A 27284-nucleotide genomic window follows, 5' to 3' on the forward strand; every position below is an offset into this window, starting at 1 on the left:
TATGTTGATCTCCTATCCTTGGAATAGGTCATTAGTATTTGATCAGTGGGGGGTGCGACACCTGGCACCCCCACTAATCAGCTGCTCCCAGAGGCGGCGGCCGCATGTGCCCAGTTGTGAGCTGCACAGCAATGCCAACTGCATAGTGGCCGTGACCAGGTTCTGCACATTCACCCTTTATTAATCTGAATAGAGGGTGGATGTATAGTACCCTGCAGAACAGATGTAGCTGCACAATTCAACACATCTGGCCGCCACTGGCACCAGGAACAGCTCATCAGCGGTACCCCACTGATCAGATAGTGATGACATCAGTAGAAAAGTCCCGGACAACCCGTTTAATGCTACTAACCTAAATCCATATGCAAGTAGCTCCCCGTAGTGGTGACTGCAGTTTGAAAAAAATATATATATTATTTATTGATTCTAAAAAACAAAGACCCCAATACAGAAATATTAGGGTAGACGTCATCTGTAATACCTTAAAACTGCAGGATGCAACATGTACAACTGACGATGCAGGTGTATGGGCTCAGGTGCTGAGACCACTATTTTCAGGAGTATGAGCTCCATTCTGGGTGCCAGACATTGCCATTGGAGCTTGCAGCACCACCACTGCCGTCTTCTTATTCTTGTAAAGCCTAAAATCCTAGAAAAAAAAACCAAATGAGCATACACCCTGTAGTAAGTAAATAAGGGAACAGTAATAGTACATATAAATAAGAAAGAGCATTTAGTTAACACTATTTTGATTAAAAAAGTGTAAAAACGAAAATTAAATCTATAGAATGGGAGGAATAGAACTAAGCAACAGCACGTGTGAAAAAAGAGTTTGGTATACTAATAGATCACAGACTGCACATGAGTCAACAGTGTGATGCAGCAGCAAAAAAGGCAAACACAGTTCTAGGATGTAGTAAGAGAAGCATAGAGTCAAGATCGCGTGAAGTAATTATCCCCCTCTACTCCTCCTTGGTCAGGTCTCCTCTGGAATACGGTTCTGTTCTGGGCACCACATCTGTAAAAAATATATTGAAAAACTGTATCAAGTTCAGAGAAGAGCTACCAGCATGATGAGCGGACTGCAAACTATGTCCTCCGAGGAACGGTTAAAGGATCTGGGAAGGTTTAGCTTGCAAAAAAAGGCTAAGAAAAGACTTAATAGCTGTCTACAAATATCTGAGGGGCTGTTACAGTGTAGAGGGATCATCAATATTCACATTTGCACATGGAAACACGAGAAGCAATGGAATGAAACTGAAAGGGAGAAGATACAGATTAGATATTAGAAAAACCTTTTTGACAGTGAGGGTGATCAATGAGTGGAACAGGCGGCCACGAGAGGTGGTGAGTTCTCCTTCAATGGAAGTCTTCAACCAGAGGCTGGATAGACATCTGTGTGAGATGGTTTAGTGAATCCTGCATTGAGCAGGGGATTGGACATGATGACCCTGGAGGTCATATACAACTGTAACATTCTAGGATTCTAAGAACGTGTCCCATAGGAACATTCCTATCCTGTCCCTAGTATTAAAACCTTACCTTGTGTCGGCCGAGCTCAGTGTAAATAAGGGCAGAGCAGGACAAGGGACCGGACAGTTCAGACACCATCTATGGGAAGCTAGATAGATGGAGAAAAAAATAATGAAAAACAAAAGTTCTAAAAAATATTCAAAACAAAAAACCAACAAAGTTTGAATCACCCCTCCGATCTATTAAAATATACATTTATGTAACCCGTACAGTAAAGATCACAAACAGGAAAAGTATCAAAATGCCAAAATTGACGGTTTTGAGCCGCTGTATGTGCTCCATGATGGTATAAAGGGGTTAATAGTGGAGGGGACTTAGGGCCCATTCTGAGTTTTTCTATGGGGGTCCTATGATTTCGGCACACGCCCAAGAAATGGCATTGATGAGATCATTGTATATTGAGAATAATGGCGAAGTGGTTTCTAATTTAATGCAAGCGCGATGCGAATCCCACCGCGAAATGAGCCGTGGTTTTCCGTTGGCGCACGAGGGGTTAACGGCGTTATATTATAATCTTTCTCTTTCCACAGGAAGCAGACTACAGAAAACACAGACTGAGGAAGAATAGGGAAAATAAAGTAACGATAAGCATGAGCCCACTGCACAGGAATGTGTGATCCGCTGCCAAGAATTTAAATAACATGTTTTTATGTGGCGGGATTTCATGGAACAAAGGATTGGGGTCATCTCCGGTCGCACAGCGCGGTAAAAAGCAGCAGACTGGAGTAACGGCGCGGGGCGGGGGCATCGCTGCTCAACTGAAACTAAACAAAAATATTTGGATCCGTTTATTCCAATCCTGATACAAAAAGACAAAGGGAAGCGCAGAATTTAAAGGACACGAAACCCATTTATATAATAGGTTGGCGGGGGCAGGGCGGAGGTTGTAAGTAATGCACGGTGGCATCAATGGCAGACAGGTGTATGGTGGCATCTCTGGTATGTTGGCACATATGCCAGTCACGCTATGGAGAACGTGTTGCAGGCAATGATGTGGTATTTGTGCCAATTACTATATGTAGCACCTTGTGGGCACAATGTAAGGGACGTCTGTGATAGTCCCTTTATGGGGCAATTGTTGTAGCTTATGTACGGTGACATGTATGGCACATAGTTTATGGGCACATATGAAAGATGTATAGTGGCATATCTGACAGGCAATATTTGGTGGGATCTGGGGCAGGTAATGCACAGTAGCATCTCTAGCAGATAGTACATGATGTCATCTATGATGAGCAATGTATGGTGGCATCAAGGATGGGCAACGAAAGGTGGCATCTCTAGCATATAGTACATGATGTCATCTATGATGAGCAATGTATGGTGGCATCAAGGATGGGCAATGTAAGGTGGCATCTCTAGCAGGCAGTGCATAGTAGGATCTGATGGGGAATGTATGGTGGCATCAAGGATGGGCAATATATGGTGGCATCTCTAGGAGACAGTACATTATGGCATCTATGACGAGTCATGTGGCATCTCTAGCAGACAGTGCATAGTGGCATCTGATGGGGAATGTATGGTGGCATCTCTAGCAGACAGCGCATAGTGGCATCTCTGACGGGTGACATGGTGGCATCTCTAGCAGACAGTGCATAGTGGCATCTATGACGGGTGACATATGGTGGCATCTCTAGCAGACAGTGCATAGTGGCATCTATGACGGGTGACATATGGTGGCATCTCTAGCAGACAGCGCATAGTGGCATCTATGACGGGCGATGTATGGTGGCATGTTTAGCAGACAGTGCATAGTGGCATCTGTGGCAGACTTTATAGAGCACTTGGAGGAAATGCACGGTGGCATCTATTGTAGGCAATGTATAAAGGCTTTTGTGAAGGTCACAATATGGGGCACATATAGCAGGCAATATAGAATACAGTACTGTATCTCAGGGCCAGCAGTGCATGATGGAATCTATGGCATTCAATGTATTAGGCCATATGTGCAAGTCACTATAAGGGGAACTTGTGACAATCCATGGAGTCATTGGTGGCAATGGGGCACTTTTTATACACATGAATGGTAGCAACTCTGCCTACTCTACATCATACCAGCTGTCGCCAATGCATCTATTCCAATGGCAGTCACTATATAGCGCACTTATGGTAGGCAATGTACGGTAGCATCTGTGCTAGTCACTTATATTGTCTGCCACATGTGCCCAATAATGATGGCATCTACACTCGGCAATGTACAGGGGCATCTTTAGCAATCAAATCATGGAGAAATTGTAGTATGCAACATATGATGGCATCTGAGGTGCACAATATATGAGAACATCTATAATAGTCTCTATAGGGCTCCCCTGTGTCAGCCAACATAGGGCGGCATCTATGACACCCCCTCTATAGAAGGGTAGCGCTGCTGGCAGACGATTCCCGGAACCTCTCCTATATGCGATTTCTAGGAGTTTGTCGAGAGGTTGCATAACATTTGTCTCCATACGGTAACGTTTTACATTTATGGCATCGTATGGTCTCACCAGTTCTCGGTTCTGACATTGTTATCCTCCACGTTGTGGGTTTGGCCGGGTCAGGCTTCTTTATAAATGGCTGGTGTGTAAAGGGTTAAATATACACTGGTAAAGTTATTTTTAGGAGAAAACAAAAAAAAGACATGAAAAGAAATCTAAAAATAAATGTCGAGTTCAAAGATTCATCGAGGCAAACAATTATCTTGTTTCCTTTGTTACAGGAATAGCTGCTTCGTCTTCCTTGGCAGAAGATCCAGGTCAGAGAGGAGCAGGGGAGCGGCCGCCGCTGCTCCGCACCCAGATATTGGGCCACAACGTAGGGGCCGCTCCTGGAAGATGGCGTCATTAAAGCTTTTCTGCACCGTTACAGCCGCTAAATTAACTCTTCAGTTGCTGCTTCTTAAAGTTGTATGTTCCACTTTAACTTGTGTATTAGGGAATTGCTATATATGCGATTGACTTTACAAGCGAAAGCGATCCGGATGAAGAAGGTTGCGAAAACTGAAGTTAGAGTAGTACTGATTTTCAGAGCAGTCGTCCATATTTAGATTTATGGAAGTCAGAAACTTGCAGCCCCACAACCCTGTGATGCTTCCACAATCCATCCAAACACGTGTGCAAGTGCCGGAATGTGTAACCGGAAAGATATATGGGTGTGAGGCGTATACGTAGATTATTATTATTATTTATCACTATAGCGCCATTTATTCCATGGCGCCTTACATACCTACTATGCATATGTAAATTATCTAATAATCAGCTTGGCGTTCACTATAGAGGGCTGAAATCTGCAGTGGTTAGCACAGCAGCCTTGCAGCGCTGGAGTCCTGGGTTCTAATCCCGCTCAGGACAACATCTGCAAAGAGTTTGTATGTTCTCTCCGTGTTTGCGTGGGTTTCCTCCGGGCACTCCGGTTTCCTCCCACATTCCAAAGACATACTGATAGGGAATTTAGATAGTGAGCCCCATCGGGGACAGAGATGATAATGTGTGCAAAATTGTAAAGTGCTGTGGAATATGTTAGCGCTATATAAAAATAAACATTATTATTACCGGTACTATTATACAGTACACACATATATACATATACCGTATATGCATATATGTATATATATATATATCTCTACTATATAATTGTCTAAGGGTCACTTCCGTCTTTCAGTCTGTCTTTCTGTCACGAATATTCATTGGCCGCGGCCTTTGTCTGTCATGGAATCCAAGTCACTGATTGGTCTCGCCAGCTGCCTGTCATGGCTGCTGCGACCAATCAGCGACGGCCACAGTCTGATTAGTCCCTCCCTACTCCCCTGCAGTCAGTGCCCAGCGCCCGCTCCATAATCCCCTCCAGTCACCACTCACACAGGGTTAATGCCGGCGGTAACCGACCGTGTTATACCGCGGGTAACTCACTCTGTTACTGCTGCTATTAACCCTGTGTGACCAAGTTTTTACTATTGATGCTGCCTATGCATCTGTGCTGTGTGCTGTATACTCCATCGCTGTGCAATATACTACGTACGTGGCTGGGCAATATACTACATGACTGGGCAATATACTATGTGGCTGGGCAATATACTAAGTGGGCTGTGTTATATAATACGTGGACATACATATTGTAGAATACCCGATGCGTTAGAATCGGGCCACCATCTAGTATATATATATACATACACATATATATATACACATACATACATATACATATATATATATATATATATATATATACATACTTACACACATACATAGATAAAGGCCAACAAACTGAGGCATAAAAAGCCTTAGCAAAGATTTCTGCAACTGACAGAAAAAAAAAATGGCATTTTCACCTCTAACAACCAATCACAGGTCAGCTTTCTTTTCATTTATCGCTGTGGTAAAATGAAAGCTGTGCTGTGATTGGTTGCTACATGCAACAGTGACACTGACTGCATTGTGTATTATATTTGCCTAAAACATCCAGTCGAACAAACAATACTATGAAAACCCTGGCATTTTTTTTATGAAAACACCAGGGCAGGATTATTACAACAGTTTAAAAGAAAAGTCTGCTGTCATTGGCCATAGCAACCAATCACGGCGTAGGTTTCATATTTCCAGAGCAGAATTTGAAACAAAAGCTGCACTCTGACTGGTTACTATGGACAAAGACAAATTTCTCTTAATAAGGCCCAAAGTGTGCGAGACCCGTGCCCACGGCGGACGTAACCGTTTGAGCGCCACAGACTTTGATTTTTGTTATGTCTGTGGTCAGACTTCACTCCACACAATCCGCCATTGTTACTCGCGATGTTTTCCTAGTCATCCCTGACAATACGTCGCCCCTCACACAATGCAGGACGAGATGTTTTGGCAGCTGGATCTCTGCTCTCCATCCACTACAACAAAGGAAAAAGGAGAGTTGTTTTTGGGAAGTGACTGCCGTAGAAGCCAGCTCACGGGGCGCCACAGCTTCAGGATGTTAATCCCCCCGGGAGACTGAAAAATGCCAATAAAAAAAAGAGAGAGAGAGAAAGGAAAAAACATATCAGCCAAAAAACGAGGAGCGCCCGCCCTGACACCTCGCAGAGCCGCCGCCACCATTGTGCCACACGTCTATGTACACATTGGCCAGAACCCTAATTCTATCCTATTGATCCAGAAATGTCCGTCCTTCCATTGTTCTGTTCATACGACGACACTGGAAAATGCTGCGCTTGTCAGACACAGATGGCTCCGGCCTTTTAATCTGTGATATTAAAGACTGCCATAAATATGGAATTTATGTATATAAAGGCCGCTGTTCTCCTGAATCCAGCAATGTTTTTCTTTTCCTCCTGCGCCTCTCCGCTCCTTAGATACGGCCCCATGTTCCCCGTATATAAATCTAGTCTTTTAGCCAAGTGGGTGTAGTCACTAGGACGATGCCCGCAGAGAATGGTTAATGATCACGCCCACTTGGCTGTCTAGACTGATATGTAGGGAAAAGGGGGCCATCTCAGGAACGGCAAGGCGCAGGGAGAAACGAAAAACGCCACCGGATTCAGGTGAAAAATGTACATATTTATGGAAAGTGACAGGACAGCTTTAGATATAATGTTATAATCAGTCATTGCCCAGATGATTAGTAAGGGGTCAGCATCAGCACCAAGCAAATCTGCGCAAATGCCAGCGCCCACGGGACTGGGGGGGCACATCTGCCTCCTTACCCAACCAAGGATGGAGTAGTCATGACAAACAATCTGATGATATTCTGAGTCCTGGGCTTGTAGTGTACGGCTGGCTTTAATATGTAGAAAGTGGGTTTGGGCCATATAACAGATGACACCCCACCCCCCAAAAAAAAATAAAAAAATAAAATAAAATATAAAAATAAAATAAAATGCACCAAATAGGGCCTGTAGTATACAATAAAGTGGAGTAATATGATTCTCAGGGCTTTAATGTAGATTTAGTGGATAGGGGCCTGGACACATTACAAAAAGTACCAGTTTTACTACCACTACCCCCAAAAGAAGCACAATTTTAATGATCCCATTTAGGGTTATATTCTACATGTTTTTTTAAGTGTTATTATTTTTCCTTGAAAGAAAGTCCAAAAAAAAAGCAAAACAAAAATAAAGCTACAGTCCTACACCAGGTTGCACCTGCCAGTAGTGACCACTAGGTTGTGCTACGATATCCAAAACAAAGCCATGCTGTAAATTCTGACGTCTGCAGCGGCTGACACTACTGTAAACTGGAATTTGGCTCCAGAACTGAAACATGAAGCTGGTTTCATCTTCGCCAAGCTGCAAAACGTGAAGATGTGATCAGTGCAGCAAAAACTCAAAATAGGTCACATACCCTCGGCGAGTACATATGTTACAGCAACCGCCGGATTGATGGCTAAAGGGTTAAATCTCGTAAATACCAATGAATGACTGTGCGATATACAAAATAAATCTGAAACTCTCTGATACACTGTGCGTTAAATCCGTTTTCATGATCGGTCTGCAATAGGAAATAAATGTTATCATCAACGGCTCCAAAAAATCTCACAGCTGAGGGTTTGCTACACTTGCCTGCACTGATACATTGAAACAAAAGTATCGGGAAAGGAGAAAGAACTAAAAACGGCGGAGATTTTTAAAAGGATTGAAATTGCAATGTTGCCGGGTTTTACCGGCAATTTACAATTTTAACCATTATTGATGTTAAGACAACCCCTTTAAATGTCAGTCTTTAGAAAGAATCTTCCCGTTCACCGACAGCAAGCAGAAAATGATGGGAAAGTTACACATCTTTTCAGCATATAATGGCGACCTTACTTTATCTGCAGGGCGTCACGTTGTCTTGCAAGTTACACAGTGCAAATTCTTAAAGGTTGGAGTTGCCCCTTTAAGAAACAATTTTGGAAAAAGTGATTGTCCTTTCTATTAATAATTCGGATTTTACACAATGTACCGCAATCATTTTGTTTCTTTTCATTACGTTCTGAATAACAATCTCGGCCATTTTTAGAACCGTCCTTCATCGTTAGGAAATATTGTAGCCACAAATGAATGGACCCTTTGTAGTGGTCCTCAGATGGCGGGGGATGGCGGGTATACCGGCAGAGCCTTGCAGTAACACCAGCGGGTGCAGATAGCTGCCGCGCCCAAAACCTGGAGGACTGGAACTTCCTACCTGCATTATATAGACACATTGAGAGCGGTGTAATGCTTCACTTCGCCTGCGGAGGTGCTGCAGAGGAATAAGGATAAATGGTGAATAAAACTAAGTAAATTCTACATGTTCTGTAGACAAATCACAGATGTAATCTACAGCTAAATAATGCTGCATCAACAAAGAAAACAGCTGCTGAATGCACAGCAAAAAGGCGGTGTGTGAACATGGCATAACTGGGCATTTGGAAAGTATGATCAAATCTAAAGATAATGAAATGCCCCCACTATGGAGGCCTGAAATCCCATCCCGTGGTCCTCAGGAAATTTCCACTTACATCTTTTTTTTTGTCCTTCTGAATAAGCAGCAAAATGTCCTAAAGGCCTCGAGATTTTAGAATTACCTTCTTTAGCGGTAAGCTAAGAAAATCTAAATGTCTTTACCCACTTTGAAGATCGGTCCCTCTTGGGATGACGCCTTTTTGTTCCTTAGGTTTCTATGACCCTTACAGATCAGCTGTGATCGGCACAGGAACATAGTAGAAAGGGTTCAAATTCCCTGCAGCGCCACCACAGGGTGAATGGGGTATTACACAGTTTTCATTAAAATTAATGGGCTGGGACCTGCTGGGTCCGTGCAAAGAAAAAGATGCTGCTAGTGGTTCTTCTCTAGTCTTTTGACCTACTTTTGACTTTAATTTTAAAGGGGAACTCCATCCAAAACAACCCTGCTTTGGGTCCGATCCAGTGTCATTATAGATACTAGTCTCAGAGGACTCATAAAAGTAGGTGAAAGGTATATATTCGTGTCTGTGAACTGATCTGCTGCATTCCTAAGAATTATTGATGTTGTGACCATGAGCTGCTCTGATACCTTATCTATAGGCTTCAGCTCTCCGCAATGGGGAAGCAGAGATGGACAAATCAGCTCCTGCGCGTGTGATCGGCTATGCAAATCATGGCCAGGAAGTAATGCGGATGTTATGCTTTATATTACAAAAAGGAATACAAAACTTGCATGCTGCAGAAGCGTGTAAGAATAAAAGACCATAAAAAGAAAAAAAATGGGGCGTGCCGAAAGCGGTCAATGCCCTTCTCTTATCCTACAATCATATAAAACAAGTATTCCCAGCTGCAAAACTATAGAGGAAATTACATTGTTTCATCGGAAAAAAAAAAAACACCTCTTAAAGTTTTAGATATGGAAACCATCAGCAAGCAGGCTCTGGCTGATGTTGTCAGGAGTTCATTTTTTAATTCTTCAAATTAACGTTTTTGTAAATAAATTAGCAAACGGATTAACTACCTGGGCCTGAAGCTACAACTCTCGGTATTACTTGTGCGTAAGGAAATGTTGGGAGTTATAATTTCACTTTTCCGAACTGCTTGGAATAACTCGGATTACTGAAGTAGAACATCGGATCTCATAAAAATACAAAAAGAAAATCTAAATATGATCTGCAAAGCTAATATCTGCTTTATATGACATGGAAACCATCAATAAGAAGGCTAGACTTTAGCCACCTTATTTTGAATTTTTTTTTCATTCTAGCGTTTTCTTAAAGAAGTATCCAATCTCATAAACACAAGACTATCTAAACCGAATATCTGCAAATCTATTATCTTGACTGCATTAAATGGAAACCATGAACAAGTAGGCTAGATGCTCTTGAACTACTTTGCTAGAGAGATATTTTTATTCTAGTAAATGTTTTTGTTTTTTTTTAGAACTAGGATATGATAAGATATAAACGTAATGTCTGCATTGTATTACATGGAACCCGTCAACAAGCAGGTTGGATGCTCTTGAGCTATCTCAATATGAATTTATTTTTATGGTAGGTAGTGTTTAATGAAATAATTAGGCCATCTGAGCTCATAAACACAAGACCATCTAAACCGAAGATCTGCAAAAATACGGTAATCTCTGCACTGCATTATATGGAAACCATAAACAAGCAGATTAGATGCTCTAAATCTACCTCGATAGGAAATTATTTTCACTCTAGTGGGACATCTGATTTCATAGACACAAAAAAATCCAAGCAATTTGATACTTGCAAACCTCATAACTGCATTGTACTGGGTGGAAACAATCAGCATTCAAAGTGTATATCAAATTGACATTTTTCCTATCCTTATACTGTCAGGAGTAATAAATAAACCAAAATATTAACTTAAAAAATGAAGGTTTACCAAACAAAGAGGAACTCTCCCTGGAGGACTTGGCACAGCTGTGTACAACAGACAGACCACTGGAATTTAATATTGCATTTGTAATACTTCATCTCACCTGTGGGGGCGCTGCAGAGAGACTGAGCACTTGTTACCAGGTTCCTCCATAGCGGATCGCTGAGATCACTGCAGCAGAACCCCCTGTGATGAGCCTGTCTTACAGGAGCCCTTTAAAAATAAGAAAAATTATTTTCTAAAGGGGCCACCCCTTTAAGTGAAGGCAGGCATTCAGGCTATGGAAAGTACTGGGCAGTGCCACATGTCTATGTATATACCCAGGTTGTCGCCACAGAACAGAATGTCACTGGATGATCATCGCTTCTGTCCTCGTTCCAAACAGTCACCCCCGGGAGCGGCCCTGACACTTCAGATATGGCCCCCGCCAGTAAAATATCACTCAGTACGTCCCTCGCGTCCCGCAGAGTGTTCTTCTCAGGACATGAAGCAACCGATCAAAGAGCACAGTGTGGCGGCATGGCCGACTCCTCTCTCCTGAGGGGACCACGTCCTGCAGGAGAATGGCCAGTATTTATTCCTATAGACCACACAGAGACAGAGAGGGGCACACAGGCCTGAGCCAGAGAGATGCACACAGGCCTGAGCCAGAGAGGGGCACACAGGCCTGAGCCAGCGAACACCCAAAACCTCTGAACCCAGCCAGATACCGAGGATGGCACTTCACAACATAAATGTATATATCCCAGGAGTAAGAGGAATAAATATTTCCTACTGACTGTATACTGCAACATAACACGCAGGGCAGGGGTGGAAGAATATAACATAGCCCACATGGGTCGTAGAGTGTAACATAGCCCACACGGGTCGTAGAGTGTAACATAGCCCATAGGGGCTGTAAAGTGCAACATAAAATATAACAGCCCATAAGGGCTAATGACTAACACAGCCCACAGGGGCCGTACAATGTAACATAGCCCACAGGGGCCGTACAATATAACATTGCTCATAGGGGCCAGAGAATATAACATTGCCCATGGAGGCCGGAGAATATAACATAGCCCAGAGGGACCGTAGAATAGAACATTGCCAATATAGGCCGGAGAATATAACAATGCCCATAGGGGCCGTAGAATGCAACATTGCCCATATGGGCCGTAGTATATAACATTGCCCATATGGGCCGTGGTATATAACATTGCCCATATGGGCCGTAGTATATAACATTGCCCATAGGGGCCTTAGAATATAACATTGCCCATAGGGACCGTAGTATATAACATTGCCCAAAGGGACCGTAGTATATAACATTGCCCATAGGGACCATAGTATATATCATTGCCCATAGGGACAGTAGTATATAACATTGCCCATATGGGCCGTAGTATATAACATTGCCCATAGGGCCCGTAGAATGCAACATTGCCCATAGGGCCCGTAGAATGCAACATTGCCCATATGGGCCTTAGTATATAATATTGCCAATGGGACAGTAGAATAGAACATTGCCCATATGGGCCGTAGTATAGGGACAGTAGAATAGAACATTGCCCATATGGGCCGTAGTATATAACATTGCCCATATGTGCCGTAGTATAGGGACAGTAGAATAGAACATTGCCCATATGGGCCGTAGTATATAACATTGCCCATAGGGACCGTAGAATGCAACATTGCCCATATGGGCCATAGGATATAACATTGCCCATAGGGGCCGTAGAATAGAACATTGCCCATATGGGCCGTAGTATATAACATTGGACATAGGGACCGTAGACTACATGATAGTCCATAAGGACCCTCTTGCACTAATTCTTTGGTGCCCTAAAAAATCAGATACCCGGTGTGCGAGCTACACGTAGAGAAGCCATTGTGGCGGGGGCCTTTAGATGGTGGAAGCCCAGGGCCAATTTGCCCCTCTCACAATCTTGGCTCGGTTACAGATTAGTTTTGATACTATTGTTATTTTTGATGAACGATCAATATTTGGTATTTTCGCAGCCTACGATGACGCCACAATCAGGGCCGTTTGCACAGCCTTTCATCACCCTCGGACCCTTGGCACGCAGACACCTGGCTGTGCCTCCCTGCGCAGCTGCTGCTGATAAACACCTGTTTTGGCTGCTGATATCAAAAGGCAACAGGGTTCGACTACAAATAGACAACAGTCCTGATGAGACTGCACAGATTCGGATCCAGGTGCCCCATCGTCACCTCCCACCCTCCATCCACCAGGCTCCAAAACAAACGTGAGGTCACAACTGGTAAACAGTGAGAGGCCGAGGTGGCGGCCCATCTTCTCACAGGGTGACACCGACACGGCTGCATGGGGGAAGCTTACACCTGTTTATCAGGGTGAGAGGGAGAGAAAGGCCTTGTGATGGGGAGGAACGCTCAATCAGGAGGAGCCGGGGATGTGACCACAGCTGCTTCTTTCTGGCACCGAGATCAATCAGCAGATCTCCAAGGAAAGGTTCCCAAAGGGCAACAATGTGACCGAGCCGGGGAGGAAAGGACGGGGCACAAAAATTTAGGTGTAACATCATCATATTCGAAGGGTCATCTCTAAAAATTGAGTTTTTTCCCTTTGTTCTCCAAGTTGATAATAATAAGTTGACAAGGGGATTGTGCAATGGTCACACAGGGGATGGTGGAGTGGTCACACAGGGGATGAAGCAATGATCACACAGGGGATGGTGCAGTGGTCACACAGGGGATGGTGCAGAGGTCGCACAGAGGATGGTGCCGTGGTCACACAGGGGATGATGCAGTGGTCACAGGGGATGGTGCAGTGGTCACACAGGGGATGGTGCAGTGGTCACATGGGATGGTGCAGTGGTCACACGGGATGGTGCAGTGGTGTCACACGGGATGGTGCAGTGGTAACACAGTGGATGATGCAGTGGTCACACGGGATGGTGCAGTGGTCACACAGGGGATGGTGCAGTGGTCACATGGGATGGTGCAGTGGTCACACGGGATGGTGCAGTGGTAACACAGTGGATGATGCAGTGGTCACACAGGGGATGGTGCAGTGGTCACACAGGGGATGGTGCAGTGGTCACACAGGGGATGGTGCATTGGTCAGACAGGGGATGGCGCAGTGGTCACATAGGGGATGGTGCAGTGGTCACACGGAATGATGCAGTGGTCACACTGGGGATGGTGCAGTGGTCACAGGGGATGGTGTAGTGGTCACACAGTGGATGGTGCAGTGGTCGCACAGGGGATGGTGCAGAGGTCGCACAGGGGATGGTGCCGTGGTCGCACACGGGATGGTTTAGTGGTCACATGGGATGATGCAGTGGTCACACAGGGGATGGTGCAGTGGTCACACAGGGGATGGTGCAGAGGTCGCACAGGGGATGGTGCCGAGGTCGCACACGGGATGGTGCCGTGGTCGCACAGGGGATGGTGCCGTGGTCGCACAGGGGATGGTGCAGAGGTCGCACAGTGGATGGTGCAGAGGTCGCACAGGGGATGGTGCAGAGGTCGCGCACGGGATGGTTTAGTGGTCACACGGGATGATGCAGTGGTCACACAGGGGATGGTGCAGTGGTCACACGGAATGATGCAGTGGTCACACAGGATGATGCAGTGGTCACACAGGGGATGGTGCAGTGGTCACAGGGGATGGTGCAGTGGTCACACGGGATGGTGCAGTGGTCACACAGGGGATGGTGCAGTGGTCACACAGGGGATGGTGCAGAGGTCACACAGGGGATGGTGCAGAGGTCACACAGGGGATGGTGCAGAGGTCACACAGGGGATGGTGCAGAGGTCGCACAGGGGATGGTGCCGAGGTCGCACAGGGGATGGTGCCGAGGTCGCACAGGGGATGGTGCCGAGGTCGCACAGGGGATGGTGCCGAGGTCGCACAGGGGATGGTGCCGAGGTCGCACAGGGGATGGTGCCATGGTCGCACACGGGATGGTGCCGTGGTCGCACACGGGATGGTGCCGTGGTCACACACGGGATGGTGCAGTGGTCACACACGGGATGGTGCAGTGGTCACACAGGGGATGGTGCCATGGTCACACAGGGGATGGTGCAGTGGTCACATGGGATGGTGCAGAGGTCGCACAGGGGATGGTGCAGAGGTCGCACAGGGGATGGTGCAGAGGTCGCACAGGGGATGGTGCCGTGGTCACACACGGGATGGTGCAGTGGTCACACAGGGGATGGTGCCGTGGTCACACACGGGATGGTGCAGTGGTCACACAGGGGATGGTGCCGTGGTCACACACGGGATGGTGCAGTGGTCACACAGGGGATGGTGCCGTGGTCACACACGGGATGGTGCCGTGGTCACACACGGGATGGTGCCGTGGTCACACAGGGGATGGTGCAGTGGTCACACGGGATGGTGCAGTGGTCGCACAGGGGATGGTGCAGAGGCCGCACAGGGGATGGTGCAGTGGTCACACAGGGGATGGTGCAGTGGTCACACAGGGGATGGTGCAGTGGTCACACAGGGGATGGTGCAGTGGTCACACAGGGGATGGTGCAGTGGTCACACAGGGGATGGTGCAGTGGTCACACAGGGGATGGTGCCGTGGTCACACACGGGATGGTGCAGTGGTCACACAGGGGATGGTGCCATGGTCACACAGGGGATGGTGCAGTGGTCACACGGGATGGTGCAGAGGTCGCACAGGGGATGGTGCAGAGGTCGCACAGGGGATGGTGCCGTGGTCACACACGGGATGGTGCAGTGGTCACACACGGGATGGTGCAGTGGTCACACAGGGGATGGTGCCGTGGTCACACACGGGATGGTGCAGTGGTCACACAGGGGATGGTGCCATGGTCACACAGGGGATGGTGCAGTGGTCGCACAGGGGATGGTGCAGTGGTCACACAGGGGATGGTGCAGTGGTCACACAGGGGATGGTGCAGTGGTCACACAGGGGATGGTGCAGTGGTCACACAGGGGATGGTGCCGTGGTCACACAGGGGATGGTGCCGTGGTCACACATGCTGCATGCGCACTATTGCTCCATTCACACAGTGGACTGTACGACCCCATGCACAGTGGGGGTCCCGGAGGATAGACCTCAAAATCTTATACGACCATCCAGTAGAACATTCATTTGTGTAGTTTGGGGCACAAACCCTTTATTTGTTCCAAAACTCAGAAAAATCTTTATTGCATCCTGTGGACAGGAGTGGCGCCGTTTTTTAAATAAAGCTATTTTTTTTGTTGCTAATTTTGCACATCCCCTTTAAAAGGCTAGTTCTGTTTGCATTGGCATCCTTGTTACAAAACGATAAAGAATATTCCCAGGACTGGAATGATTTTTTTTCGGCCCTGCCCAAGCTCAGAATCCTACACCATGTGGTCACTTTTCATGGAAAGACCATTGGTTAGCAGTATGTTTGGGGTTTATGGGAGGAAACCCCGGCACTGGGACAACATTCGACCTTGCAGATGTTACTGGTTGGGAACTGAACACGTAGCCCCTATGATCACCGCTGGGAACATGTTTTCTCCTTGTATCTCCCAGTTTTCTGGACACTCCCATCATCTTGGAATGTTAATCATTATGGCTGGTCAGTACAATACAGAACTAATATTTGGATTTTCACCGTTCCCACATGGGGCTGTATAGGACGTCATACACACCCGCCACCTGCTTTACATTATCACAGTCGCCTCTTTCACAACATCATTTTATTATCTTATTATTATTTATTTTCTACATCATCAAAAGCCGAAGAAGAAATATGAAGAAATAGGATGCGGCAAATGTGGGGCTCCAGAGATGTGACTACTGTAAAGGGTGTCCCTAAGGGCGCATCAATGTGGAGGGAGGACTTCGTGTTAACTCCGGCCATAACTTGGGAAACCAAAAAACAACACTAAATGAACATATAAATGGTGATCAGTGGTGAAGATCATGGGCCCCAATGCAACATCTCCAACTGGGCACCCAACCATCATGTTTTTAGGAATTTTGGTCTTCTAACATGGCCCAAAAACTATAGAATCGGGTGCGACTGTGACCTCTGAATCTACTATACTCTCTGGGTGGTGATCTGATGTCATCATGATGTTACATGACCCTCATTATTCAAGTAGGACCCAGAGGACGCTCCTTCTTGACATCACACCCATTTCTCAGAAACAAAAAGGAGAAACACATGGCCCCTCCACCATCTCTTCTAGGAGCCTGGTCACACACAGGGTCTTCTCCACATTGGAAGCCTAGTGGCGATGTTACTGCCGTATTATATTATCATAATGTTCTGATGGGTAAGACTAGAAGAGGGCAGGGTTAGTCGGCATTATATCGGTTGGGTGTAGGCCATAGTTTATTTAAGAAGACCAGTCAGAAATAATGGTCCATAACTCACGTTGCTCCTTGCTCTCCAGTCTTTGGAGGTCTCCTTGTAAATGCCACCACGTAGTGGTCAATTCTTCTGCAGCACCTCCACAGCTTCCACTGAGTATTACATGGATCCTATCGAGAGCAATGGGCAGCAAATATATATTGTACAGATGTGCAGAGTTCTCCAGGGACGGAGATGCCCAGAAATTGACATCACAAATGGCAAATGCTCTACATTTAACAGGAAAAAAAAGAAAGAGAACTTTGAGGAATCCAAGGAAACAGTAAATATACGATCCGTCCACCGTGGACAAAACACAGGTCCTGGTGATGTCTACAGTCCGCGTCTTGTCAGATTGTAGCTATTTACATAGGAAAAACGCAAGAGACTAAACATTTAGGAAAGTCACCAGACTGAAGTCATTGTTTGGGTCCGGCCATAACCTCTCAAATGAAACTACACAAGCCGTAGACCGGCCGGGAGGTTCGGAGGTTTCCTGTCCTACAAGACCTCAACCAAAATGTTACTAGACTTATTATGAGAATAATTGCTCATCAAATAAAATCTCATTACTTCTAGTCCAAAATCTCAGATTACAGAATCAACCTTGATTGTCCTAGGTTACAGATGAAATACACGGGGACATTAAGTAATTCGCAGAACAAAAATCTTCGGTCCCCTTATAAATGTCATTTTTTACCTGGTGTAAAGGCCACTGTTCTCCTGAATCCGGCGATGATTCTTTTTTGTTCCTGCTCCTCTCCATCCCTGACATATGGCCCTCTCTTGCATCCAAATCTAGTTTTGTTGCCAAGTGGGTGCGACTAACAAGAAGCGCACAATAACTGAGGACCACGCCCACTTGCCTAAAAAGACTAGAATTATATATAGGGAAGAAGAGGCCATACCTCAGGAACGGAGAGGTGCAGGAACAAAAGAAAAACATCTCCGGATTCAGGAGAACAGCGGCATTTCCACCAGGCAAGTAAAAAAGGCAGTGAGGCTTGGCAGTACTAGCTCATCACTTTTTATCTTTTATACCCACCATAGAGATATTTACTCTCTGCAGGGCAAATTTGGTCATATGACCAGGACGTATCATGGAATGAATGACCAAACTATACGGGGGGATGTATGGGGGTGACCCATACTTGCCAACTTTTGGGAGTCCAGGAAGTCTCCCCTTTTTTCAGGGAGTTGGCAAGTCTCTTACATGAATCCAAACCCCCCGGAAATCAATGCTTCCAAAATGTCATTAGATGGAGCAGTAACATCAATACTGTGGAGATGTGGAATGAACATGGAGGCGTGCGACCTGAAAACAGGAGCAATTCTGGAGGACATCTCTGGTGGCGCGCTAATCGTTCCACATGGGCATTTCAGAAAGTATAAAGCATGACAATGAGAATAGTATGAAGGAATCAGTGACCATGGTGGCACCAAAATTTTAGCCCATTGGAGGGTATTCACCCGAATATAGTAGGAAAGGCTTTGAGGGTTTAGACTTAGGAGGCCCTATAGAGTCAGAAGATCAACCACTGAGGACCTGTTTATGGTTTTGACCCTCATAACTGTAGGACATGCTGACACTTGTAGTTTCCGAAACAGATGGGAAGATGCAAATACAACAAAATAAGGTCAACCTGGTGACTAACAGCTGTCGAAGGCCCTCAGGCTTCTGTTTAGCAACACACCAGATTCCCGCTGACAAATGTAGCGGACATGACGGGCATGTAAATTATTCGGGACCGCTCCACCGTGTGAGTGCACTCCGCGGATTCATCAACTCACCTGTCAGGGGCAATTTATCGCACCGAGATGAAAATCGGTGGCAAGAAAGCAGAGCTGAAATTACAAGAGGCCTCTCTGATGTCACCTGAGGTTCCCCCTTTATGGCATCCAAGTCCAGATGTTCTCCTCGTTCCCCAACATGAACGGGCACGGCCTGTCTGGTGATATCATCGGTCATAAGGGAAAGACACAGCGTGGCACAAAAAAGAGAGCAACAGCTGCTACTATTGATGTCTGCGACTGTAGGCATGGAAAAAAAAATTGCCGTACCTGAGCTCATCATCCCGGGTGATAAAGTGGTTTACATGCCGCTGGACAAATCCCTCACACTCCCCATTCTTCAGCTTCTTCCACGGTTAGAAAATCTACTTCTATAAAGTCACTTCAAAGGAATGCAGACAGTGGAAAGCCTATAAGTGGATGGCGGGAGTCAGATCTGCACTCATAGGGGGGCACACAACTACCGAGGGGGCCATTAAAGATTGGGCGAGGATATATAAGTCTACCCTTAGGCTCAGCCACCAATATCTGATGCGCGCGCGTTCGGATCACATAGTGGACAGGCGGAATACCAACATATACTTCATACTACCAGTAATACAGGAGAGAACTATTTACACTGTCTCCAAAGTTTCTATATCCGTTGAAGTCCAATAATCCATATTATTTAATAATCTGGGACATGTCAAATATCATTAATAATTTTTTTTCACATGGTTGGAGCAATTTGTAGAAATGTGCGAATGTATCAATGATCCATCTCTGGAAAATATTAGGTGCTATAGGTTAGCACCCAGCTTTCCTACAGCCCCGAATGGAAAATCTGTCTAGTCCGGTCCTGAATCAGAAGCCGGCAATAGGGCAGATTTGGCTTTCAGGCCTCATGGACTACCTGGTGGGAGCAGTAACAGCAGCCATTTTGCTTCCCACCCAACTTTCCCAGGAATAGATACTGGCAGGTAAATGAATAGTTGATCAGAAATGTGGGTGACAAACACGAAAACAGGACAAACTCCTTTTACACACTTATTTACAGGAATTTGCACTTTACCCACTATCACAGGAGAAAGGTCACACAAACATTCGGTGCGGAGGCGTTAGTCGTAAACCATGAAAGGGACAGTCAGGGGATTGGGTTAATGAGATGAGCGCTAATCCTGCACAGTTAGGTGTGCTAAAGGTACAATCCTTTGCACGGCGTGTACCTAATCCCGGCTGGGTCACTGGGGCACAGAGTAGCCTCACATACATCCCAGACTACAGAATAGATCAAGAAATTGCTTAAGAAGTGATTCCCTCGAAAATTCATCGAATCACTCCAACTTTATCCGATTCAGAAAGCCCATTTTCGTCCGTTCAGGATCCTTACAAAGAGCGTCTCTCACCCTGGTGGTCCTGTCCTTTCCTCTATTACCCCCATAACAACAACTATTTTAATTTCGGCAGGGTCAAGTTAATGTCTATTGCACCCTCCTCTCACCCGACTGATAGGGTGGGCATGATCTGCTACATTTTCGCCTCCCCTATAGTTGTGCCCATCAATCACCCTTCATTATGGTCATTTTGCCTCCAATAGCCGCGGTTATTATTTGTCTCTTTGCTCTCCTCTGAGCTGGCATTGCCCGTACACTTGGCAGCTCATCAGTGAGACAGATGAATTATCCTTAACCACTGAAGTATATTTTTCTTGGCACTCCTCTTGGTGCCAATGCATTGCGGTCACACACTTAGGACGTGACACCAGCAAGGACAATAGTGCAATTTGGCTTTCTGCCCTAAAGGTTGGCACTGGGGTTAGGATGAAGCCTGGCCAGATAACAACAATAAGAGGGTGCGGTGACGGAGCGGGTGGGACGTGAGCAGAGGCACAGCTGCTGCAGAGAGACCCCTTACCCGTCTGTCAGCTGCCGGGCGGCAGGGCATTGACGGGCTCCTTGTATACGATCTGATGCTCGAGATAAGTAATCAGCGACTGCTGTAGATTTGGAGGCGAAATGAGTCTAAAGTCATCCACAGACCCCTAAGGTCTACAGTGACATCACGGAGACCCTGATTTTCACCGATTTCGGTAATGAAAACAAATCATACTGCCTTTCCTACAGTCATAGGGTTAAAATGACAGTCCTATAAATAAATGATAGGTGATAAATGTATGATCCACAAGGGTCCGGCTGCTGAGACCCCCAACAGTCACAAAGTCTACTGTGTGATTGGAGCTGGCAAGAGCGTGTGTGACCACAGATCGTGATTGCTGCAGTGGTCGCACATGCTCAGTACTGCTCCATACAAACAGGTACGTTCTTGCTATTGGTGCGGATAGGGGTCACATAGGCCAGACCCCGAACATACCTGCATTCACCGCTATGCAGCCCCCATAGAACTCAAAGGGGTCTTACAGTTAAAAAAAGGCCCAAATCACAAGCTACTAGTAAAAAAAAAATACAGATGATATTCGCCCTGTCCAGGTTCAGTGCCAGCTCCCCGTCACTGCTCGGATCGGCTGCAGTGGTGACATCACGTCGACAGCACATATTCCTGCTGCAGCCAATCACTCAGCTGCTGAGATCAGTGATGTGTGGAGGGGGAGCTGGCACTAAAACTGGGAAGGGCAAGTACTATCAGTATTGTTTTCTTACTAGTATCTGATCATTTGTGAACCACTTATTTAAAAGTGGAAAACCCCTTAAAATAAACTGTCTTCAATTAGTTCCCCATAGTGGTGGCTGCAGGCAGGTACAATTTTATCAATTCATTATGTGATGAAACATAAGTCACATGCAACTTTTCATGAGCAGTTTCACAAGACACAACCTTCTACCGTCCGCTTGAGTAAAGGAAAAGCTTGAAGATCACCTCAAATTTCAGAGAACTCATACCACAGGGGACTGATTAGATATTGCTCCCTTTGTTGTCACCCCACCAACACTTTGGGCCTCTCTCAGACACGTCGGATGTTGATGTGAGCAGGAGGGTTGGTGCGATTTCTAGGGGATTGCGGCTCCTATCCATCCCTAAATAAATGTTCCAATTTTTGCAAACACCTAGGAATTAAACGGTCAACCCCCTTCCCCGATTCAGATATCCACCCTCCATACTGTGGACTTTTAAACTCTGTCTCATCTGGCGACTTATAAAGAGAAGATCCTTGAGAGCCAGAGTGAAAAACGTTTCTTCTGAGAGGAGGCCAAATGAGGACAAAGGCGGAAAGAAAGAATCCCACGCCTCGCGCGGCGCTCCGTATGGCTTTGACTGCCGCTGTTTAGATCCCACTTAGTGAAACGATCAGTGAGATATCGCTCAGATGTGACGGTGGGGGCACATGTGCAGCGGTGGTGTACAGTGGTGATGAATGCACCCTGGCAGGGGACGGTGTGAGGAGCGCTGTGGACACTTGGTCAGAAGACACATTCTTCAGACAAGTTAAATATTTGGAGGAGGTGGAGGGATTTGAAGATACAGGCCGGGAACAGGGCGGACGCATTGTGCAGAATTTCTCAGTTAAATGGTGTTTGTGTTAATAGTTCAAGCGGCTGGAAGTGTCACGTTTCAGATCTTAAGAGAAAAAGTGCAAAATAAACCTGATTTTTCATGTACAGTGGGGAACATAAGTATTTGATTTGCTGCCGATTTTGCAGTTTTCCCACCTACAAAGAACGGAGAGGTCTGTAATCCTAAATATAAAGAAACAGAAAATCACATTGTATATTTACATAATTAAATTGTATTTTATTGCATTAAACAAGTACCGTATTTGATCACCGACCAACCAGCAGGAATTGTGCTCTCACAGACCTGTTAGTTTTTCTTTAAGAAGCCTCCTACTCTGCACTCATTACCTGTATTAATCGCACGTATTTGACCTTGTTACATGTATAAAAGACACCTGTCCATACACTCAATCACACTCCAACCTCTCCACCATGGCCAAGACCAAAGACTTGTCTAAGAATACCAGGGACAAAATTGTGGAGCTGCAAAAGGCTGGGATGGGCTACAGGAAATAGGCAAGCAACTTGGTGAGAAGACAACTGTTGGCACAATTATTAGAAAACGGAAGAAACACAACATGAGTGTCAATCTTTCTCAGTCTGGAGCTCGCCTCATGGGGTCAGGAATCAGCCCAGAACTACATGGAAGGACCTGGTCAATGACCTGAAGAGAGCTGGGACCACAGTCTCAAATATTACACACTAACCTTCATGGATAAAAATCCAGAAAGGCACACAAGGTCCTCCTCCTCACCTAGCACATGATGCCCAGGCCTGTTTGAAGTTGGCCAATGACCTTCTGGATGATCCACAGGAGGCATGTGAGAAGGTCATGAGGCCAGATGACACCAAAATAGAACTTTTTGGTATCAAATCCACTCGCCGTGTTTGGAGGAAAAAGGAAGAAAGAGCAGTGGCCTAGCTCCCGGGGGATGGCAGAGGCGGCTCTGAGGGGCCCACCTGGAGTGACTGTTAACTGTTTGGGCATGCGCCACGAGCCCACACAATTAAACTCTGTGGCAGAGCAGACTCGAACTCCCTGCACAGCCACCCGTCCACTATAGGGTCCGTGAGCTGGGGGAAGGGGAGGCCTGGCGCCAGCACCGGGACCCACACCCATCATTGCAAGTTCAGCTGTATCAGCTGGATGTCAAAACAGTTGAAAGCAATAATGAGACATGGAGCATCACACTCACTCTCCCATCATTTCCCCTCTGAGTCTGATGTCACTGACGCTGTCCTGAGATGTGCGGGCGCTCGGAGAAGCAGGGGAACAAGGAGGAGAGGTGAGTATTGTATTTTTTTTAATGTAGAGTGCATTATAATGTATGGAGGCCTATGGGGGGTGCATTATACTATAGAGAATCTGCCTATGGGGGTGCATTATATTATATAGTCTGCATAGGGGGGTGCATTATACTATATAGAATCTGCCTATGGAGGGTGCATTATACTATATGGAGTCTGCCTATGGAGGGTGCATTATATTATTATTATTATTTATTGTTATAGCGCCATTTATTCCATGGCGCTTTACAAGTGAGGAGGGGTATACATAATAAAAACAAGTACAATAATCTTGAACAATACAAGTCATAACTGGTACAGTAGGAGAGAGGACCCTGCCCGCGAAGGCTCACAATCTACAAGGGATGGGTGAGGATACAGTAGGTGAGGATAGAGCTGGTCATGCAGCGGTTTGGTTGATCGGTGGTTACTGCAGGTTGTAGGCTTGTCGGAAGAGGTGGGTCTTCAGATTCTTTTTGAAGGTTTCGATGGTAGGCGAGAGTCTGATGTGTTGTGGTAGAGGGTTCCAGAGTAGGGGTGATACGCGAGAGAAGTCTTGTATACGATTGTGGGAAGAGGAGATAAGAGGGGAGTAGAGAAGGAGATCTTGTGAGGATCGGAGGTTGCGTGTAGGAAAGTACCGGGAGACGAGGTCACAGATGTAAGGAGGAGACAGGTTGTGGATGGCTTTGTACGTCATGGTTAGGGCTTTGTACTGGAGTCTCTGGGCAATGGGGAGCCAGTGAAGGGATTGACAGAGGGGAGAGGCCGGAGAATAGCGGGGGGACAGGTGGATTAGTCGGGCAGCAGAGTTTAGAATAGATTGGAGGGGTGCGAGAGTGTTTGAGGGGAGGCCACAGAGCAGGAGGTTGCAGTAGTCAAGGCGAGAGATGATGAGGGCATGGACTAGGGTTTTTGCAGATTCTTGGTTGAGGAATGAACGGATTCGTGAAATATTTTTGAGTTGAAGTCGGCAGGAAGTGGAAAGGGCTTGGATATGTGGTTTGAAGGAGAGATCAGCGTCAAGGATAACCCCGAGGCAGCGAGCTTGTGGGACTGGGGAGAGTGGGCAGCCATTTACTGTAATGGATAGGTTCGTTGGGGGGGTCACGTGAGATGGGGGAAAGATGATGAATTCTGTTTTGTCCATGTTAAGTTTCAGAAATCTAGCGGAGAAGAAGGATGAAATAGTGGACAGACATTGAGGGATTCTGGTTAGTAGGGAGGTGATATCTGGTCCAGAGATGTAGATCTGTGTGTCATCAGCGTAGAGGTGATACTGAAAGCCATGAGATTCTATGAGCTGTCCCAGGCCAAAGGTGTAAATGGAGAAGAGCAGGGGCCCAAGGACTGAACCTATATAGACTGAAGACTATATAGAGTCTGCCTATGGGGGGTGCATTATACTATATATAATCTGCCTATGAAGGGTGCATTATACTATATAGAATCTGCCCATGGGGGCTGCATTATACTATATAGAGTCTGCCTATGGATGGTGCATTATACTATTACTATATAGAGTCTGCCTATGGAGGGTGCATTATACTATATAGAGTCTGCCTATGGAGGGTACATTATACTATATAGAGTCTGCCTATGGAGGGTGGATTATACTATATAGTCTGCCTATGGGGGTGCATTATACTATATAGAATCTGCCTATAGAGGGTGCATTATACTATATAGAATCTGCCTATGGAGAGTGCATTATACTATATAGAATCTGCCTATGGAGGGTGCATTATACTATATAGAATCTGCCTATGGAGGGTGCATTATACAATATAGAGTCTGCCTATGGAGGGTGCATTATACTATATAGAGTCTACCTATGGAGGGTGCATTATACTATATAGAGTCTGCCTATGGAGGGTGCATTATACTATATAGAGTCTGCCTATGGAGAGTGCATTATACTATATAGAGTCTGCCTATGGAGGGTGCACTATACAATACAGAGTCTGTCTATGGAGGGTGCATTATACAATATAGAGTCTGTTATGATCCGGTGACCTTGGAGCCACATGAAAACTTTCTCTGGAGTCGGTGGAACCTGTACTGACCGCAAATCCTGAACTAACACCGCAACTAGAAGTAGCCGTGGGGTGTGCCTAAAAAACCCTAGACACCTCGACACAGCCGGAGGACTAAATACCCCTATAGATGGAAATAGGAATGATATCTTGCCTCAGAGCAGACCCCCAAAGGATAGGCAGCCCCCACAAATAATGACTGTGAGTAGGAGAAGAATAGACACGCAGGTAGAAAACAGGATTTAGCAAAAGAGGCCACTCTAGCTAAATAGGAAAGGATAGGACAGATTACTAGGCGGTCAGTATTAAAACCCTTCCAAAAATATCCACAACAGATAATACAAAAAGTTCCACAATCTAACTAAAGACATGGAATGTATATCTGCCACTCCAGAGAATCCAGCAAGACTGAGAAAATACTGACACAATCTAAGCTGGACAAGAAAACACAAAGAATAGCACTGAATTGTGAAGCACACAGCATGTGTGCCACAGGAAAAAAAACCAGACACTTATCTTTGCTGATTTGGCAGAAAGACAGGAGGAACCAGGCAGAGGTCCACACCTCACAACAACAATTGACAACTGGCAAGGACTAATGAATCCTGCACACCTAAATACCCCAGTCAGAACTGCAATCAGCAGACACACCTGACCAGGACTGCAACCCAGGGACAACTGCATTACCACCTACTACCACCGGAGGGAACCCAAAAGCAGAATTCACAACAGTACCCTCCCCTTGAGGAGGGGTCACCGAACCCTCACCAGTGCCCCCAGGCCGATCAGGACGAGCCAGATGAAAGGCACGGACCAGATCAGCAGCATGGACATCAGAAGCAAAAACCCAAGAATTATCCTCCTGGCCATAACCCTTCCATTTGACAAGGTACTGAAGCCTCCGCCTCGAAAAACGAGAATCCAAAATCTTCTCAACCACATACTCCAACTCCCCATCAACCAAAACAGGGGCCGGAGGATCAACAAAGGGAACAACGGGCACCACATATTTCCGCAATAAAGATCTATGGAAGACATTATGGACAGCAAAAGAGGCCGGAAGCGCCAATCGAAAAGACACCGGATTAATAATCTCAGAAATCCTATAAGGACCAATAAACCGAGGCTTAAACTTAGGGGAAGAGACCTTCATAGGAACATGATGGGAAGACAACCAAACCAAATCCCCAACCCGAAGCCGGGAACCAACACACCGACGACGGTTAGCAAAACGTTGAGCCTCCTCCTGAGACAACACCAAATTGTCCACCACATGAGCCCAAATCTGCTGCAACCTGTTAACCACAGAATCCACACCAGGACAGTCAGAAGGCTCAACCTGCCCAGAAGAAAAACGAGGATGAAAACCAAAATTACAAAAAAAAGGCGAAACCAAAGTAGCCGAACTAGCCCGATTATTAAGGGCAAACTCGGCCAATGGCAAAAAGGCCACCCAATCATCCTGATCGGCAGACACAAAGCATCTCAAATAAGTCTCCAAAGTCTGATTAGTTCGCTCGGTCT

General features: G+C 46.0%; 1 long non-coding RNA gene across 1 annotated transcript in view; it reads right to left on the reverse strand.

Annotated features, from left to right (window-relative positions):
* Window positions 1-487: 487 nt before the first annotated feature.
* LOC143787609 (uncharacterized) overlaps window positions 488-27284 on the reverse strand; it is a 135855-nt gene continuing 109058 nt past the window's right edge. Inside the window, exons 2-3 of the long non-coding RNA XR_013218415.1 lie at window positions 1543-1621; window positions 488-649 (exon numbers count right to left, since the gene is read on the reverse strand). This is a non-coding gene — a long non-coding RNA (uncharacterized LOC143787609). The remainder of the gene's footprint in view (window positions 650-1542; window positions 1622-27284) is intronic.

The sequence above is a fragment of the Ranitomeya variabilis genome, chromosome 8, assembly GCF_051348905.1.
Source record: "Ranitomeya variabilis isolate aRanVar5 chromosome 8, aRanVar5.hap1, whole genome shotgun sequence".
Taxonomy (NCBI): Eukaryota; Metazoa; Chordata; class Amphibia; order Anura; family Dendrobatidae; genus Ranitomeya; species Ranitomeya variabilis.